Below are 20491 nucleotides of genomic sequence, written 5' to 3'. Positions count from 1 at the left end.
CAGGTACTATCCTAAAAACAACTTTCTAAGCAATTTATGATTGCAGACAAGCTACTAGCTTTCCAGGATTAGGAACTTCTTCAGACCAGACAACATAGTAACATGCAGTCAAGAAAATAACATATTGTTTTATTTTATTTCTAGGCATCAACATGGATTTGGGGCAGGGAAAAGTACCCTAGTTGCATTAGGGATCCTGACTGAAATCCTGTCAGAATCAAAGGTCAATTAATAGAGACAATTTTCGAGACATTACAAAGAACCCTGACCTAGTTAACCACAAACTCTTATGGAAAACATAGGAATCCAGTTTTAACAATTCACTAAATGCTTTTTTTTTTTTTTTAAATATCTCCTTCAATCTTTCTCATGTAAAACAGAATCCTCACTCTCACATTCTGACCTTTCACATCAGGGTATCCCTCAAGGCTCCATACCTCCACATGTTAATCTCATTATTTCATCACTGTGAAATCAACTTCTTCCATACACAATACAGTGGTCGTTTACAAATCCTCATTGTTTGAAACCACAACTGAAAACTCGTGAAAAAAAGACCTCAGCTGTAAGACCAACTGGCTCTCTCAGTATGACTTGCTTCTTAATAATAAAACAAAATCTATCATCTTTGGGACATATACTTGCCTGAAACTCCTATCACTTCTTAGGATATCCCATTTCTAGTCCTTTCAAGAGAATAAGGCATCTCAAATAAAACAAAATCCCATTGTGGATATCTAAAATTATGGCTAGATCAACTCATGCCTCTCAACTACCCAGATTTTTGCCTTATGTTTTTGGTCTGTTACTCATAAGATTTGTTGTTTTCTAGAAAACCATTGAGGACTGAAGTCACAAAATAATGACATACATTTTGAGTTTCAGACTTCATATCCTTTAGAAAATGCATTCTGAAGCAAAACCTGTTATTCCATCAACTTTCCAAGTTAGTAACAGCGATATTTAAAATCTGTCCCTATTTTTTGGTCTTTGTTTTCCCTCAATATATTTGGCTATGTCCAGATTTCTTATGTTAAGAGGTTGAGCAGAATGGATCAACTCTTTACATTTAATCAAATAAAATAACAAACCTGTGGATTCATAAAGAATCCCACTCCTTACATTAAGGGCTTGAGGTGAAAACAGTCCTGTATCTGTGATGCAGAGATTTCTGATTCAGAGACACATTAGACACAGTGAGGAGAGACTTCATTATCAGCTAATTTGCATGTCTCTGAATTATTGTTAACCACTGCAGGTACAAATCTGCACTTTCTGTAGTAATTAACAGTAACAACAGCTGCATTGTATTAGAACAGGTACCCCACATTCACTTTCTCACACATAGTACACACATTCAAACACACACACCACATACCCCATACCTGTCTCTGTGCTGTCAGAATGTCTGTAAAGTCTCCTTTCTCTTCCCCTAATAAATCACATATGATTTCAGTCAGTCTTTAATGCCATATATTAGGGTTTGACACTTCATATTCATCAGTAGATGTAGGGAAGTGCAAAAGCTATTAGATTAGCAACTTTATCAGTTTGTAGGAGACATAACCTAAATCCTTCTTTAACTATGTCCTGTCTTATGCTATGAAGTTGAGGGGTATGCCAAATGCTTCCTCTCTCACATAAATCACAAACTGTTTCAGGCAGTGAATAATGCCCAAGATTCTCAATATATACACATGTATGTACACACACACACACATATATATATATATATATATATATATATATGTGTGTATATATATATATATATATATATATATATATATATATATATATATATATATATATATATACAGTGGCTACAAAAAGTTTATACATCCCTGTTAAAATGCCAGGTTTTTGTGATATAAAAAATGAGACCACAATAAATCATTTCAAAACTTTTCCCACCTTTAATGTGACCTATAACCTGTACAATTCAATTGAAAAACAAATCTGTTAGGGGAAAAATATAAAAAAATAAAAAACGTACAATATGCTGGTTGCATAAGTGTGCACACCCTTAAACTAAATCTTGATGAGTGAATGGGTAATAGAAAGTTCACCCTGTGGATCACTCCAGTGGCTATACTTGATAGAGGCACTGGGAACTAACATCGGACAGCACGATGCCAGGGCACTTCTATGGGCTAGGCTTGTAAAGGCAACAGGGCCATTAGCCTAGTACACACTTATGAACCTATGAACATTGGTGTGTAAGCACACCCTTAAAATAATACTTTGTTGAAGCACCTTTTGATTTAATTACATTCAGTCTTCTTGGGTACACACCTGCCATCAATTAAAGAGACTCTGATTAACCCCAAATAAAGTTCAGCTGTCCTAGTAGGATTTGCCTGACATTTACTCAGTTGCCTGCTACAGTAAAAGCCATGGTTTGCGGAGAGCTTACAAAGCATTAAAGGGATCTCATTGTTGAAAGGTATCAGTCAGGAGAAGGGTACAAAAAAATTTCCACAGCATTGGATATACCATGGAACACAGTGAAAACAATCAAAAAGTGGAAAACTACGGGACAACAGTGATGTTGCAAAGAACCGGATGTCCCTCCAAAATTAATGAAAAGACAAAAACTGGTCAGGGAGGCTGCCAAGAGACCTACAGAACCCTGAAAGAGCTGCAAGAATTTCTGACAAGTACTGGTTGTGTACTACATGTGACAACAATCTCCCATATTCTCCATATGTCTGGACTATGGGGTAGGGTTGAAAGACAGAAGCCTCTTCTTACACAGAGAAACATCCAGGCCTGGCTATGATTTGCAAAACAATACATCAAGTCTCCCAAAAGCATGTGGGAAAATGTGTTATGGCCTGATGAGACCAAGGTTGAACTTTTTGGCCACAATTCCAAAAGGTATGTTTGGCGCAAAAACAACACTTTGCATCACCAAAAGAACACTGTCCCCACAGTGAAGCATGGTGGTTACAGTATCATGCTTTGGGGTTGCTTTTCTTCATCTGGACCTGGGGCTTTAGTCAAGGTGGAGGGCATTATGAACAGTTCCAAATACCACTCACTTTTGGCCCCAAACATTCAGGTGTCTGCTAGAAAGCTGAAGATGTAGAGGAGTTTCACCTTTCAACATGACAATGACACCAAGCATACAACCAAATCAACAAAAGAATGGCTTCACCAGAAAAAAATTAAAGTTTTGGAATGGCCCAGCCAGAGCCCAGACCTAAATCCAATAGAAAATCTGTGGGGTGACCTGAACAGGGCTGTGCACAAGAGATGCCCCCATAATCTGACAGATTTGGAGTGCTTTTGCAAGGAAGGGTGGGCAACTACTGCCAAGTCAAGCTGTACCATGCTGATAGACTCCTACCCAAAAAGACTGAATGTTGTAATTAGATCAAAAGGTGCTTCAACAAAGTATTAGTTTAAGGGTGTGCACATACAACAACTTATTAGTTTAAGGGTGTGCACACTTGTGCAACCAGTGTATTGTAAGTTTTTTTTATTTTTTATATTTTTCCCCCCTAACAGATTTGTTTGTTTTTAAATTGAATTGTACAGGTTATAGGTCACATTAAAGGTGGGAAGAGTTTTGAAATGATTTATTGTGGACTAATTTTTTTATATCACAAAAACCTGACATTTTAACAGGGGTGTGTAAACCTTGCTGTCAAGTGTAGTATCCCTGGGGCCTAGTGTTTATTGAGTACCACATTTTAATAATTTTTCCCCTGGGGCCTAGTGTTTTTTGAGTACCACATTTTAATTATTTTTTTCCTGGGTCCTATTGTTTTTTGAGTACCGCATTTTAATTATTTTTTTTTTATTAAGTGACTTTAAGGTACACTATTTGCAATATCTTTGGTGTCTTATTATCCACCACATCCCCGTTATTTGTAAATGCAATTACAGAATGAAATCAGTGGGGTCTCACCATTCCCCCATCCATATTGCATGTAAGTGGCACTACGACACAACATGAAGAGTTCTCCATGGTGTCTAGTGTTTCCCATTCTGATCCACAGTATGTTTATGTACCATTAAGGTATTGAATGAAGAGTCTCCTTGTGGCTAGTTTTCTCACTCACCCATGCAGTTAATGTTAGCCCTGGTGGCTAGAGTTCCCCGACCTACATAGTTAATGGTAGCTCATGGTGGCTAGTGTTTCCTCCAACCCATGTAGTTTGGGGTTGTCTCTGGTGACTACCATTGTCTCCTGATCAAATCTTGCAGGCTTTTCTATTAGTAAAGGATTGTGTGGAGATATGACAGCAAACCTAACCACCCACACATTCATACAGTCATTTTATATAAATAAATAAATAAATATAAATATATATATATATATATATATATATATATATATATGTATATATACAAACACACACACACACACACACACACACACACACACACACACACACACACACACACACACACACACACACACACACACACACACACACACACACACAAACACACACACACCCCTCCTCCACCCACTCATGCTCATAACACAAACACATCTATTCACCATATACACACCTAACCTTCACCTTCAATAATCCCTTACAGCTGCCTCCTAGGCAGACACACACACACTCACACATACACTCACACATACAGCCCCAAATATGCATACATACAGTCATGCACACACACCCCCAACACCGCCTGACTTCTTAATTTCAAAGCACTCACCTCTACCACAATGGATGAACATGACCTTCTGGCTATGTTTATTAGTGCAAGTGGCCAGCTGCAGCCATGTTAATCAACACAGATGAGCAATTGTCTCATTCTCTGGCTAATTAGCATATGCCTCTCCCTGGCTGCCTCATCAACATGTAGCATGACCACACAAACAGTACACTGCAGTGCTGCATGCAGAAGCACTATGATCTCATACCACATATTATATGCTTCTTAGATTTAGGGAACCTTGTTAGTCTTACATGAAGCAAAAGAAAGTTTATAAAACACATATGAATTACTTCAGCTTATACTGCAGACAAATGACTTATTAATATTAAATCCATCCATCCATCTCCTTTTCATATTTTTGCATGTGAGTTCAGGTGTCATTTCAATATCTAGAGCCAAGGTTTACAACACCGAAATGGCTAGCCCTGCAATGGTTTATTATTAATAGTAAATGCTGACAACTATTTCTTCTTTGAGGTCAGGCAAAGACTATAACAAATTAAGTTTATCTACCAAAACACTCAGCTAAGGAATAACAAAAACAGATGAATTTCATAAGAGTAAAAATATACAATATCAAAATGGCAGCAAATGTAATATACATAAGCTTTCATGTTTCTTCAGTAGTTCAAACACTTTAACACCTGGAAAAGTTAATGGGGGGGATTCAGTAATCCTCCGAGTAAGACTAACCAAGTCTTACTCGGAGACTGCCGTTTAAGACTATGACATCAGCGCGCCATGCATATGCATGAGGGTGCTGACTCAACTGGAAGGCTAACAGGGAGCGTGTAAGACTGCAGGGGGCATGTCGGACTGCCGAGCAGTCCAAATATCCACGCCCCTGCAACCATATAAAGTGAAAATGACAAATGCAATGAGCGAGTCCACTGAAATGTACACATAGCAAACAGTACACATCCCCACATACTAAACCCCTTTGTATTTGTAAAATGTAAACTATTTTTTTTTTAATAGTTCCTAATATAGCTGCCCGTATTTGCGCGTGTTTGCGCGGGTGTGCCCATTACTTAGCTGCAGTTAGCAATTTCGACATCGAAGAGCATAATAAGAAATGTTTATGCAAATCAAGCCAAATAGCAATAGTGTAGTGGTAGAGCGTTCGCACAAAGAGGAGGCATTTCCGGTTCTAGTCCCACCACTCCCCTGTCTATTTTATGTTTTAAATTAGTATATAAAATAATTCCTGACATATATGAATGAAATTTTAGTAAAATGCATTGAAATGGCCAATGTATTAGTGAACAAAATGTATACATATATATATATATATATATATATATATATATATATATAAATATAAGAAGGTGAGCAGCATTAAGGATATTGACATATAATTGCCCATAGCTAAGCTTTACCTAGCGCAATATAATTGCCCATAGCTAAGCAGGGTTTTACCTAGGGCAATATTATTATCCATAGCTAAGCAGCGTTTTACCTAGTGCAATATAATTGCCCATAGCTAAGCAGCGCTTTACCTAGCGCAATAGGTTTGCGCGGAGCTGTGCACCACATTAACCAGTGCACCATCGCGCAACGTGGAGCAACGTAAAGTAGCCTAAACACAGCCACACCCCCTAGCCTGTCTGGACAGTAGTAAAATAAAAAGGAATGACAAGGTTCGAACCCGGGACACTATGCACCATAATCAAAGTACTGAACCGCTAAGCCATGACAGCTTAGCATAAACATGCACTGTTAACATACATATACTTATAAATGGAAGTTTAACCATTGCTAAGCAGGTTTGCTGTTAGCCGGAAAATTTTCAAAAACGGACAAACACAAATAAGTGCGGGAAATGCGGCATATTTAACTCCATAGGTGTGAATACCCGCCATAACTGATTGTAGCTCCCATCTGCAGTCAGAATGGCTGGTGCTGGAGAGGGTACTCACTTTTGAGTGCAACGCTGGGGCATTGAGGAGTCAAAATACATGGTTTGGCTCCTTGTCCACCATCATGAGTCAAGACTCCTGCAGGGCCAGTTTCAAGGGATGGAGTACAAAGCAGAGGCTTGGAACCAGTTAGCTCATGATCTCACCAGTGCCACAGGCATCCCTCGGACCAGTGAGCAGGTCCGTCACCACCATGCAGACCTGAAGAGATGGAAGCAGGACCTACTGAACCGATGGATACTAGAGGCCCGTGACATGCAAGATGCCCCACTACTGAGTAGGTAGCCATGGAATGAAGTATGTAAGACATGCTATTGTAGTCTATATAATGGATAGGTATGTCTCAATATCCCTTCATTTACTTCACAGCTGCAGGTGTTCATGCTGAGAATCAGCAAGCCTATGCAGATAGGCTGCTAAGGCTGCACCACCAGGCAGGTTAGTAATTATTCTGCATGTATTGTTATATAAAATAAGTGAGAGAGCCTGAAAAAAGTGTTGTAGCCCAATAATAAAGCCATAAAATGCCCTGAATAATTTCTCTGCATGTACTGTTATATAAAATAAGTCAGAAAGCCATAAAAAGAGTGTTGTAACCCATTAATAAAGGTAAAATAAGCCCTGAATAATATCTCTGCATGTACTGTTATATAAAATAAGTGAGCGAGCCTGAAAAAGAGTGTTGTAACCTATTAATAAAGGTATACCACATCTTGAATAAGTCTTCTGCATGCACTATAATATCAAATAAATGAGAGAGCCTCTAGAAAAGTGTGTAATGTAATTAATAAAGGTATAATACTTGGAGTGTGTCCTTGTCACTTACTTTGAAATGTTGTTGTACCCTTGCATTATATAAATAGTACTGCTGTATTAACTGCTGTCAACCCACAGTTGGGCAGTCCCATATAAAGTGGATGAAGGAAGTGCCAGCAGCTGTGAAGCATATATACAGTCCTCAACAGTTGGTTAATGGCTGGCATGCATAGGTAAATCTGGCACAGGAGTAGCTTGTTAATCTGTTCCCCAGAAATGTGTTATACTTGAAATGTAGGGTTCTGTAGAAATATAACTGAAAGTGCCACATGAACACATCCAGATATGTAGATATATAAATATAAATAAAATATATAACTATGTAGCAGTAACATCTGCATCTTGGACAGTTAGTATGTCAGATATAGGTCAGGTATATAATGAACTAGCCAAACCCATTACTCAACCTAATGCATGTTGCCTAGTGTAATAATACATGTAGGGGATATACACCTGCAGTCAATACGAATGTAGTGTAAACTATAAGTACTTATAAGATGTTAATGGAGGTATCTTTTTACACCCTACTGTATGTGCATAAACAATGCAATTCCACACCTCAATGGGTATGTCTAATCTCAAAACATTTGTTGGGACATATGTCCTATTGTTCTATAAATATCTGCATTTACTTTGATGCATGTGCCCTGTTCAAACACCACAATCTTGGTGGCCTGTTGCCACCAGTCATCCCTGCATGCTGTTGGAATGTCCACTGTCGTTTAATATATGCATGTGTTATGCTTGCTGTTCAACTGTTGGAACCCTGGTGTGTTGGGTTAATGGGAATATTACTGCATGCTGTTACAACTAATTTGGAATGCTGTTGTCTATGTTGTAATTAAACACACCTAAACACAGAATGTATGGGAAGGCCGGTCCCAGCGGACCCACCTGTCCGTCCTCAGCTGGTGATTGCACCTGGCACCAGCAGGTCCGGTGCCCAACCCGGGCTCCCCTCCTCTGTTGGTCCTGTGCCACCTTCAGGTGGAAGCGCTGCAGGGGATGGGGCTTGTCCACTCTGTCCAAGCGTGGGCAGAGAAGGGCCACCTGTCACCCTCCGAAGGGTCCGGGCTGTGGTGAGTAGGGAGATCCAGCGTTCAGTCGCTGATCCCCTATGCCAGATCGAGGCAAGAGTGGAGCGACTCACGGGTGATCCTGCCCCTCCTACGCAGCCCCCAGCACAGCCACCCTCCGGGCTGTGAAGGTGCAGTGGTGACTGCCCATAGGTGGGGATCTCAGATCCACTGTTACCATCTGTGGGCTCATGGGCTTGCGATTTTCAAACATCCTTCCTCATTAATTGTGTTCACCCACCCCATGTGTCATATTCTGCCCCTGTATGCATCTTGTTTGTCTTGTCTGTTTACCTCCCCAACCTACCTCCCCAAATATACCTGCTTCCTCTACCTCACATTCCACTCTTCACCTGAAAAAAAAAAAAGGGCAATCTGTTCCCACAAAAAAATTACACCCCATACATAGCTGCCCATTTCGCACACACATCCGCTGGACATGTAAACTGATAATTATAATTGACAGTACAACATACTTTGTTGTCCTCACCCCTCTCTCAGGGGTGGAAGGTTTCAAATTTCACTCCAAAATTCTAACATATGCACAGCTGTTGCTGGTAAAGAAATGGGCAGCTATGGACCTTCCCTACACCTGTCCTGCACATCCCTAGCTGTATTCCCTACTGTATTTCCCTCTTTGTGCCCCCTTTTTCACCACTTTCCTATCTCCCCATTTTCTTTTCTTTCAAAGAAATTAGTGCGGGGGTTAGCGGGAGTAAGCACTTTTAAGCAGTAGTTAGCGGGTTTGAGCAAGTGTGCACATGTGTGCGCTTAGCTAAGTATTACTAAGCTTTGTGCAAATCTGCACAAACCCGCTAACAACTGCTTAAAAGTGCCTTAGTCACTCTGCATGGCAGGGCCCTTTTTCTGCTGAGCAGCAAAATAAAACACCTCTGTCAGTCTCGAATCCCGGACCTTGGACACACTACATTGTATTAAGTACCACTACGCCACAGTAGACATACAACAAGTTGGTGCTGTAATAAATATATCATGCATTACAATGAGTGAATGTAAAGGGAAAATAAGAATGCCATAACACAAATCTTGTTCTGTGGATCTTTACTAGCAGTTGTTGTGGAATTGCATGATATGACTGTGAAAAGAGAACCAGCCATTCTAGCAGGAAATAATGTTACAGTAGCACTTTACAAACCCCACACAGTATCAAAGCAGGATAAACAATGGCATATTTGAATAGGGCAGAGGCCATACTTCACAACTGTGACTGCTTTTCAGGGATGTCCCTGATTCATAAACAAATGTTAGCTGTGTCCCTCAGAATCCCTCTGAAAAGTACTGACATTAGGCAGAAAAGTGGGGAATTACACTTAATGAATAATGTCAATAAGTAAGAGTACACACTGCTTGCACGTCAGAAAAGGTGTATTAATACATATACTCTGATTCTCTCACAGCCTCAACTTAATGTCTGTAATATATTACAGGTGTACCTCACTTATATGTACCTTTCCCTTAGGCTGTTCAAATATATACCTGAGTGTATCAGAGGCCTGGCAGAGGCAGAAACACACAGGCATTTCAGCTTTTCTGCTGTTACACACTCTGCAAATAGCTTTGGAAAGAGTCCCACAAGCATACCCTTATGTAGGAGTACAACACAGAAATATCAAAGGATGTAGCCATGTACTGGTAGCAACCAACTGTGACAATGCCATTGTTCCAGTGCAGAAAAGACCGGTGTGGTGCACAGACAAAGAATAATAGGCTAACCTCTGGCTACCATCTGGATATGTCCACAGGTGGGAACTACGCAGACAGGCTACTTGCCTTGATAGACTAACAGGTACATAGCAACCTTGTATGTTCAGCAAGATAAACATCACATAATAATATATAATGCTCTCTGTACTTCTGCACCCCTACCCAAAAGAACAATATACCTGTGTATTCAGGCTCTACCAAGGAGGTAGGTAGGCATACTCAGTACTGAAATTTGTCCAGTTGTCTTGAGCAGCCTGTGCTAATGTCAACACAAATAAACAACAAACTGTTCAGAAGTGAGTCAATTAAAATTTACAGTATAGTAGTTCACAAACAGTTCATGTGCCAGAAAAATACATTGCAATAACTACTTTTGTATGGCAGCTAATTGTCTAATTAGAAAAGAAAGTACATACTTCCATGTATCTTGTGTAAGCATTTGGAGGGGTGAGTAAAATTCTACACTGACAAATGTGTACGAGAAACAGCAACATTTAGGTTTGAGTACAACATGCAAATCACTGGCTACAACCCTAGCTTCAGATATAAGAAGTATACCAACCTTCTGACTGACACAACGGTGTCCACAGCAAACAAGCATGGGCCCCACTTTCGAAAGCTAAAAGGGCTATGCCTACCTAACTTAGCATTTTCTAGCAGTGGGCTGCTATGATAGTGAGTACTGCAATTACCACACAGCAGGCTGCATGCAATTTGTAAATGGTGGGCACCAATTGGTGCAGAGGCCATCACATGCACATGTGCAGATACCTAGAAAAGCAGGCTGTACTTGCTGTCCACACATGCAATAATCTCATTGCAGCAACAGAGAGAGAGAGAGTGAGAGAGAGACAGAGACACAGACACAGACAAAGTCAAAGAGACAGAAACAGACAGACATGGAAAAATTAAGAGCAACATCAACAGACAGAGAAAACCCCCCAAAACAATAAAAATAAATAAATAAATTATTTCCTTTAAAAACAGACTGAACAGAGAAATACAAAGGAAAGGTATGCAACACATATGTATTTGCTGGCATGTAGTAGATGTTTTTGAAGAGTACTCTACATACTGTGAATCATCCATATGTGGCAGCAGTACGTATCTATATGTATCTGTACGTGTGCATAGGGCAAGGGACATACTGCAACTGTTTGTGAAGGGTGTATATATATATATATATATATATATATATATATATATATATATATATATATATGTTGTTGAAGGTTGTTATGTGCATATTTCTATGTAGGTTGTAGTGTGTGGCAAAGAAAACAGCATGCACTGCTGGTATACAACATGTGGTGGTTAAATACTGTGGGTATGCTCTGTCAGTTTTGCAGTGTTGCAGCCAGTGTGGCTCGCTAAAGCTACATGGGCTGAGGACACCTTCAATGCAGTCTGCACAACACTGTGCAATATTATTACATAACTGTATATCTCACAACTGTCGCATAATTGATATTCCCACCTTGAAAAGTGGACTGTATATGTGCCTATATGTACATCTATATGTACAGCAATGGATGTTTATATGTATGTGTGTATGTATGTGTGTATGTATGTGTGTATATATATATATATATATATATATATATATATATATATATATATATATATATATATATATATATATATATATATATATATATATAAAGAGAGAGAGAGAGAGACATGGGGCATACTTACTGCGACAGGTGCATGGTGACCAAGGTATGGACTGAAGCTCAGTGTTGACACTGCAGTGCCATCCCTTCTTGCCAAAACACTGTACCCTTTAACTACCACATAGGTGGTAGTCTACCTAACACCAAAGGTGTGATAAGAGAACATGGGACACAGGTGGACAGTAGCCTCCCCTTTGATAATCACAGTGCCACACTAGTCATGTACTCTGTCTACGTGGTACACGTCATCACAAAAGGTGTGTCATCTAAGGAAATATAGGTCATTGTTCCCCTCTACCCATCACACTTAAAACCCATTATAGAGTACAATGCCCCATGTGGTATGTACCTCACATGACAACTACAGCAACTGGATAGGCCACAGACATACCTCACAAAGAGTATTACCAGCCTCAAACAGATGCCCTGTGCAGACTGACTCACAAAACTACAGCTACACTGTGTTGCATACTGCCTACCCAGAGGTGACCTATGCCTAACATACAGAGCTATGTCACACCCATAGCTGTTGGACATCCTCCACGTAAACATATTACAATCCCTCCCAGATACATGCTCTAGGGCCCTAAACCTTGTCAGCTCACTAAACAGCACATGCTGGAGGGATAGATTCCTATCTCAGAGACATGCCATACTCTGGAACAAACCACCTATCAATAGCAAACAAAGCTCCTCATTAGCAGTTGTCATAAATAATCCTGATGATCGGTTGGGAGATAGGAAATACACCCCGGGAATCACCTCTGTGGCTCTGGTTGACAGGAGCAAGTGAAATTAGATTACATGTGTGTCAAAGGCCAGGGTAGCATATGGCTAGGCTGCTGTAGGCCCTAGGGCCAATAGTGTATTACCTACATATGACATGATGCACACACACATGTACTTAGTGCAATAATTGCTATGTGAGGTTGACTGAGTGTGATGGTGAATGTATAAAATAGAAGAAAACTCCAACAAAAGGGGTAAAACAAGAAGTACCAATTGCATACTACCGGACCATGTATTTTGGTCTCCTTTGTGCAGTGGTCCGGTAGTGTGCAATTGGTGATGGTGAATGTGTTGGTGAATGTGTGCAAGGTCTGTAAAGGTGTGATAGATTAGTGTGAAATTGTTTCTGCCACGGAAGTTTGTGTCCTAGCTGTGATCCCAGCAAAACATGTGTATGCTATTGCTAGGCAGAAAAAGTAGTATGGCATATGGTGTGACGTAGTCCCTTATTGTCGACTGTGGTATCCCATTGTAGGCTAAAGCAATACATGTATGCTTAGTGAGTGGTACTGCTGGTGAATCCAACTCCCATATGAACTGTAGTACTACCTGAAGCTGTAGGCCTAAACAGTACAGTATGGTGTATGTTCACATTGGTTGGAAACACTGTTTTGTGTGTTCCCTGTAGTCCTCAGAGATTACATACCTCAGGCATAAGGTTTTGTAAGTAGTGACACACAGTACTGTATGGTCCACAGGTAAAGCTCAACTGGGATGGCATACATTTGTGTGTTGTATGTATGTCTGATGTGTGTGTAATTATGCCTGTACCATGCCCTCAATCATATCTGTGTTACAGGGCATATGTGTGTATATAGCAACATGTATAGTCTAGTACAGCAGTATGCCCCCTATATTAACAACTGTGCACATATGTTAGGCAGGGGTTTGGCATCAACGACTACTGTGGTATACTGGTAATACTGTAACTGTACTTTACATTCATTGCAATGGATGACATCTTTCTTTATGCATTAGCTTGATATATACCTCCTGTGGCTAAGTGATGCATTGTGTCACATACAGTGTGCCATGTACTGGTGTATAGTCTTACATACTGGCTTCTCTTTACTGCTGTAAAGAACATGGTTTGATATATAGAACATGCCAGGCACTGTCAGCCAGTTGTGGCCTGAGCACTAATATGTGGTATTGAACATGTGTATCCTCTGATAACCAATCGGATGCTAAATATGGCAGTTAATTGATATCTGTACTTTAGGATGTTAAGTGTGCCACATGACTTGCTCACACTTCTTGTTTAATTGTCTTCCAGGGACATGTGCCACCAAAAAAAATCTGTGTTATACAGCTGCAGAGGAAGCCGAAATACACAGCAGCCTGGTGCAGCACTACACCCTGCTGTTCTCTAGAACTAGCCAGGACCAGCATGAGCAGACTGCACTCTGGCAAGATCTTGTTCGTCGGGTAAATGACATAGGCATGCATAACCGGACATATGAGCAGATACGCCATCACTGCAGTGATATAATTAGACATGTCTGGCGGCGTGCATCTGATATCCGTCGACAACAGCTTGCCACAGGTGGTGGGGTAGCCATTCACCCCCCCATCAGAGTTGAGGAGCTGCTCCTAAGCGTGGTGGCTCCTGGCCAACAACAGGAACAGCAACTTACATGTGTGATCATGGAGGCCGGAGCCACCCAGCATGTTGACATGGAGCGTGCAGGTAACATGACCTATCTGTAGACTACTGTTACCTGTATTGGTAGATTATGCATATGTGAGATGAGTACTGTGTGTTTAGCAGTTGTGCTGCATAGTGTTGTGCAATAGTGATATTTGGAATATAATCTGTATGCCTGTGACTGTTGACTGATGTACTACTGTAGTTTAGCAAACTCACAGTAGCAATGGCACAGTTGTGGCCACTGACAAACTGTCTCATATTCTTGTAGGTCCCACTGGTGTGACAGCAAGGCAGCCGGTCGATGCTGGTGAGTGTGTTATAATTTTAATATTGCTAATGAAATGTGCATGTCATAGGTGAGGTGTAGGCCATGTACATGTAACACACCTATGCATAATGCATGCTGTGCATGTTTTCTGTGAGACTATGCACATCTCAGTAATGACAGTAGTTGCCTCAATCGCAATACACAGAGCATCACACACAATTGTGGCAACACGTACTGGACATTGGATAGGCATAGTTGATACACATGTACACAACATACACAACTTTGTCATACGCAGTACACCTTAACATGCTACACATAGCATATCCAGACACCCACTGTAGGGTCACACTTCAGTATCTCCAATGTCATCCACACAGCACACATAATATACCTGAGGAGTATAGGCCTATCATTGGGCTGTGCGACACTCTTCAACACATAACACATTCATGTTAGTCAATGCTCCCTATTGGGCACCGTAGAAACCCATGTAACAAGTGGCTGTGTAAGTGTGACTGCAGCCACAGTACTGCAATTCAGGTACAGCATGCTAGGTGGCAGTCTGGCACACATTAGGAGCCTTGAGTAACCACATGATGCATGATGATGATGGCTCATGGTACTACACCCCATCCAGTTACAGTGACCACAGTACTACATATAGTAGTCATTGCTATGCACCTCAATGTTGTGTGTGTGCAAACATATGCACATATACACAATGTGCATAGCAATCACCATTTGTACAAAGTGACACATATATGTCTTGTAATGCTATTGAGTGTATAGATCACATGACACACATTGGGTATGTGTGATGTTTAATGTTGCAGTCATGTTGTAACATGCCATGTCATGGCTGGCACTGGCATGTCCACAATATGTCCTACACTCACCATACCCACTGTACAATGGCCATGTTGAGCAATGGTATTCCATCACATATACATGCAGCACTCATCCTGTGTGTATACATAGCATGCATGTGCTAAACCTGTGTCCACAATTATCTGATACAGACACAGACACTGTAATCAGAAATGGATATCTATGTGACACACAGATACACATCCAGCCATGGTATGTATACCTGTGAGTGATGGTGCACAGGACATTGCAGACCTTTTAATACTTGCACAGCAATGTTGTGTCCATGTACACATTGTGTTCCAGGGTGAGGCCAATCACTGAACAACAACACACATGCATCAAAGCCATGTATACTGTTATTAACATGGGATGTCTACACTCGCACTGCATGGTCTTGAGCAACACATTTTCTGACATGTGTGATATGACTGTTTGCCTTGTGATACTGCAACCCACCTTCAACCACTATTAAGTATGTTTTGGATTGCTGGTGATGTGTGTGGGTATCTGCTGTAGTGAGGAGTGTATTTCTGTTCATGTGTGCATGTGTTAATGTGTCATTGTGTTCATGTGTGCATGTGTGCATGTGTTCATGTGTTCATGTGTTCATGTGTGCATGTGTTCATGTGTTCATGTGTGCATGTGTGCATGTGTGCATGTGTTCATGTGTGCATGTGTTCATGTGTTCATGTGTGCATGTGTGTGCATGTGTTCATGTGTGCATGTGTGCATGCGTTCATGTGTGCATGTGTTCATTTGTGCATGTGTGCATGTGTGCATGTGTGCCGACATCATGTACAGGTCGTAAAGTGTGTTTCCTGTCTCCCTCCCATAGGTGCTGTGTTAGGGCTGGTTCACTGCAGCAGGGAAACTGATGTCACTGAGCCACATAGTGATAATGAAGATAGGTGTGTTGAGGCACAGGCATGTTTGCCAGGGTCTGTTGTTGGGCCACCAATCAACAGTACACAGCTGTCCACCCCATCCATGCATACAGTCATACTGCCAATACATCCATCACCAATGCCCATAGCTGAGGGACAGCGTACAGTTGGCATTGGCCAGGACAGTGTGGTATCCATGGCACATGCATCCCAATACAGCAGCCGTACCTAAATGTCTGGAAGGGTACCACATAGGCAGATGTCCAGGGGTTCTTGTAGGAGCACTGCTGCTCATCATGCCACTGGCACATGTGCCACAGGTCTGACAACATCACGCATGTTCCAGGCTGTCATGGAGACACAGGCACATATGGAATGGTACACCAGCCAGGAACTGAGGGCACAGAGGGCCCATAACACTGCCATCATTGACATTATCCGTGACCTAGCAGGTGCCATCCGTCATTACACCGAGGTCACTGATAGACATTGGGGAGAGACATTAGATATCCTCCGCAATGTCATGTCCATGTGTCAGGACAGTGCGGGACGGTTGAGACATTGATGTGGACATATGCCAGCAACATCAGCAGCTGGCAGTTGCAGTGGATGTCCCTCAAGCCACAGCCGCTCCTGTAGTGCCAGTACCAGCCCCAGCAATATTGGGGGTGGGCTGTCCATAGAATGTCCTAGAAGACCACATGCATGTGGCTCTGGACAGTCCCAGCAGGGACCTGTATCCAGTGTACATCCATCCACCTCTGGGGATAGTACCCAGTCTGGCTTAGTGCCTGATAGTGTCAGTAGCACCCCTGCCAGGCACAGGTACCATATCCATGGCCAGAGATGGTGATCTGTAAAGCCTTGCAGGTACAGTCTGTGTTTGTCCCACAAATACCCGTATATGGCAGCCACATGGTGGAACTATGCGCATGCAGACTCACACACATACTCCAGACACCTAGGGCTAACACATACCCACACACATTACAACAACATTGGCCCATTCCAGTATTCTTGTCCCCCTCCCACACACACACACATACATGTCAATTGGATGGCTCACTGTAGGCCTCTGGTGAACTAACAACACACCCTGTGCATATGATGAAACCTGTGCTTCCTCCTGTCATCTGTAACATCGATGCAGGAACAGGCTACCATGGTGCTGATGCACAGGGTGTCTATATAGCAGTATAGCAATGTTAGCATGTTGTCAGTTGTAGAGTGTAATGATATGCTTGAAGGTGTAGCTGACCAGGCATGATGCATTAAAGCTATGATTGTCATTGTAGTGTTGTTTACACCAGTATTAGTTCCAATTGTGTACTGTCCAGCCACGTGCCACTTGGCTGATGTGTGCAGTATTGGCAGCATGTGTTAGAGAGTGGACAGTATGTGTGGGATGTGTGTAGCACAGATTTGCAGGTGTACAGTTGTGAACATGGTGGAGGTGCACTGTCTGCATGTACGTGCATAGTGGACACATGGCCAGGGTGACATGCTCTGTATTACACAGTAACACTCCATAGTTTTTATTGGTGGCCAGTATGCATTGTACTACACACATTCCGGAACCTGACTACACATGTGTGTATGACATGGTTTGACACTGTGCTATGGGTGATACTGTTACTATCTGTCATTGTTTTGCATTCTGGTGGTATACATCACTTCAACAGCCTGACCATAACCAATTGTTAGATGATGTCTTGACAACCGATACACAGATGTAGGACACACAGCACCATTTGGATGATTCAGGTACTATACAATGCCAGTAACCACTGGTATTCACCTGCACCCATTACTGAGACCACTCCTGTTTGGCATATAGCTCTCTTAGGTACAAGCAATCACAGTAGGGATATGTCTGTCCACGTCTGGTAATGCATACTGTGGCTTATAATGCATTCTCCAGATGACACACACATCCTCCACAAGGGTATCATACAGACAGATGCCTGTTGTCAAACCCATACTGTAAAGCTATAAGCCAAACTAAGCATAGTCATCCACATTTAAGGAACATATTATGCCCACAGTACCACATAGGCAGTAGCCACCAGCATGACGAACAGGTATCGATGTGTACATGCAACCAAGTGTTATGTCATCTCTCCTTTGTTAATCACATTTCCAAAGGTATTTTGGAATCCCTTGGTGGATCACATAAGCAGTAAGGGGTCTGCATGCATATCCACAGTTTGTTCTACACCTATGAATAGTCATCATGGACAGACTTTGCTGCATTTGAACAGGTCTAACATATACCTTGGTCATAGACCCTCACTCACACATTCCAATAGGAATCATAATGACTTTGTGTGACACAGATGACCTAGGCCAGGGATCACTGCAGTGGATGGCCTTGTCACAAGCATACAGATGTGACCTAAGGTCTGGGAAGCAGCAGCACAGTCTGGCAAGGATGACAGCTGTTTTCTTGGAGAAAGCAGGGTTCCCACACATGCAATCATTGAGGTAGCATGTACAGATATGTATTTGACACACAGCTAGCTCACATGTGCAATGCATACTGATATGTCATACAGTGGTAAAAGCAACACCCACAACCCATTGACCAACAGTGTCACACACATACAGCACACACACTCACCAAGTGTAGGATTCAAACCCCTACCTAACTACTTCATGATACTAGAGGAGTACACATTAACACGACATGCTATGCACGTTACTGCTAGTTCTCTTTTCCATAGGTATATTTGTAGGATGGTGACATCATCAGCTTTGACAAAGGTTAGATTACCACTTTTGAGGTGTTTCACTACTCTCCTAGTAGATTGTTCCTTCCCCAGGGGAACACACACAAACACGCACAGTTGCCCGGTGCAGGATTCAAACCCCTACCTAACTATTGCATGATACTAGAGGAGTACGCATTAACACGACGCGCTATACAGATTACTGGGAGTTTTCTTTTCCACAGGTATATTTGGATTATGTTAGATTACCACTTTTGAGGTGTTTCCCTACTCTCCTAGTAGATTGTTCCTTCCCCAGGGGAACACACACAAACACGCACAGTTGCCCGGTGCAGGATTCAAACCCCTACCTAACTATTGCATGATACTAGAGGAGTACGCATTAACACGACGCGCTATACAGATTACTGGGAGTTTTCTTTTCCACAGGTATATTTGTAGGATGGTGACATCATAAGACTTGAAAAAGGTTACATTACCACTTTTGAGGTGTTTCAATACTCTCCTAAAAGGTTGTTCCTTCCCATGGGGAACACACACACAGATGCCCACTGCAGGATTCAAACCCCTACCTAACTACTTCATGATACTAGAGGAGTACGCATTAACATGACGCGCTATACAAATTACTGGGAGTTTTCTTTTCCACAGGTATATTTGTAGGATGCTGACATCATCAGACTATACGAAGTGTGTTACATTAGGTGACATTAGATGGCCTACATTGAAGGAATGTCTAAACACTTTGGCCATGTGATCATCACAGGTGAGTTTACTATCTACCTGTGTTCACAGGGCCATAACGACTTTCTCCGTACATGCTGGATTACCACCTATGTGCTAATTTGTGTGCACTTTGTATTACCCAAAGGGGATGACTATGCATTCTTTGCCATTCAGCTTGAGGGCATTGTTTTGACACCAGGTATCTGTCTCTGTAAAACACTTCTGGAGGATGTCTGTGTCAGCTGTACAGTGAATTATGGACCACAGTTTCCAGTCATCTGCAAATCTGTTCAGCCTTATACCTGCCATGCTTACCTGTACCTCTGAGCAGTATCGACTGAACAGGTGGGGTCCCAGGACCAAGACCTGTGTGATCCCATTTGTGACTGGCTTAGAGTTGGACATGACACCCACAACTATGAACATGTGCGTTTGATCTGTGAGCCACTTGGCCACCCATCCTGTGACATAGCTGTTCATGTTCAAGCTGGTACACTTGTCCATGATGTCGGAGTGGGGAATGGTGTGGTAAGCCCTTAGTGAGGTCCAGGTGGGCTGTGTGGACTACTTTCACCTCCATCTATGTTCATGGTAACTGTTTTAAATAAGTCAACTAGGTATGGGAGCCAGGCTCTGCCTTTAACAAGGCAAAGTTGTGTAGAGTCCAGTGTCTGGAGAT

Source organism: Protopterus annectens, chromosome 5.part0 (genome assembly GCF_019279795.1).
Source record: "Protopterus annectens isolate FY-2018-M chromosome 5.part0, PAN1.0, whole genome shotgun sequence".
In the NCBI taxonomy this organism is placed as follows: Eukaryota; Metazoa; Chordata; order Ceratodontiformes; family Protopteridae; genus Protopterus; species Protopterus annectens.
The sequence above is the reverse complement of the archived record's forward strand: the minus strand, read 5'-3'. Positions refer to the sequence as shown.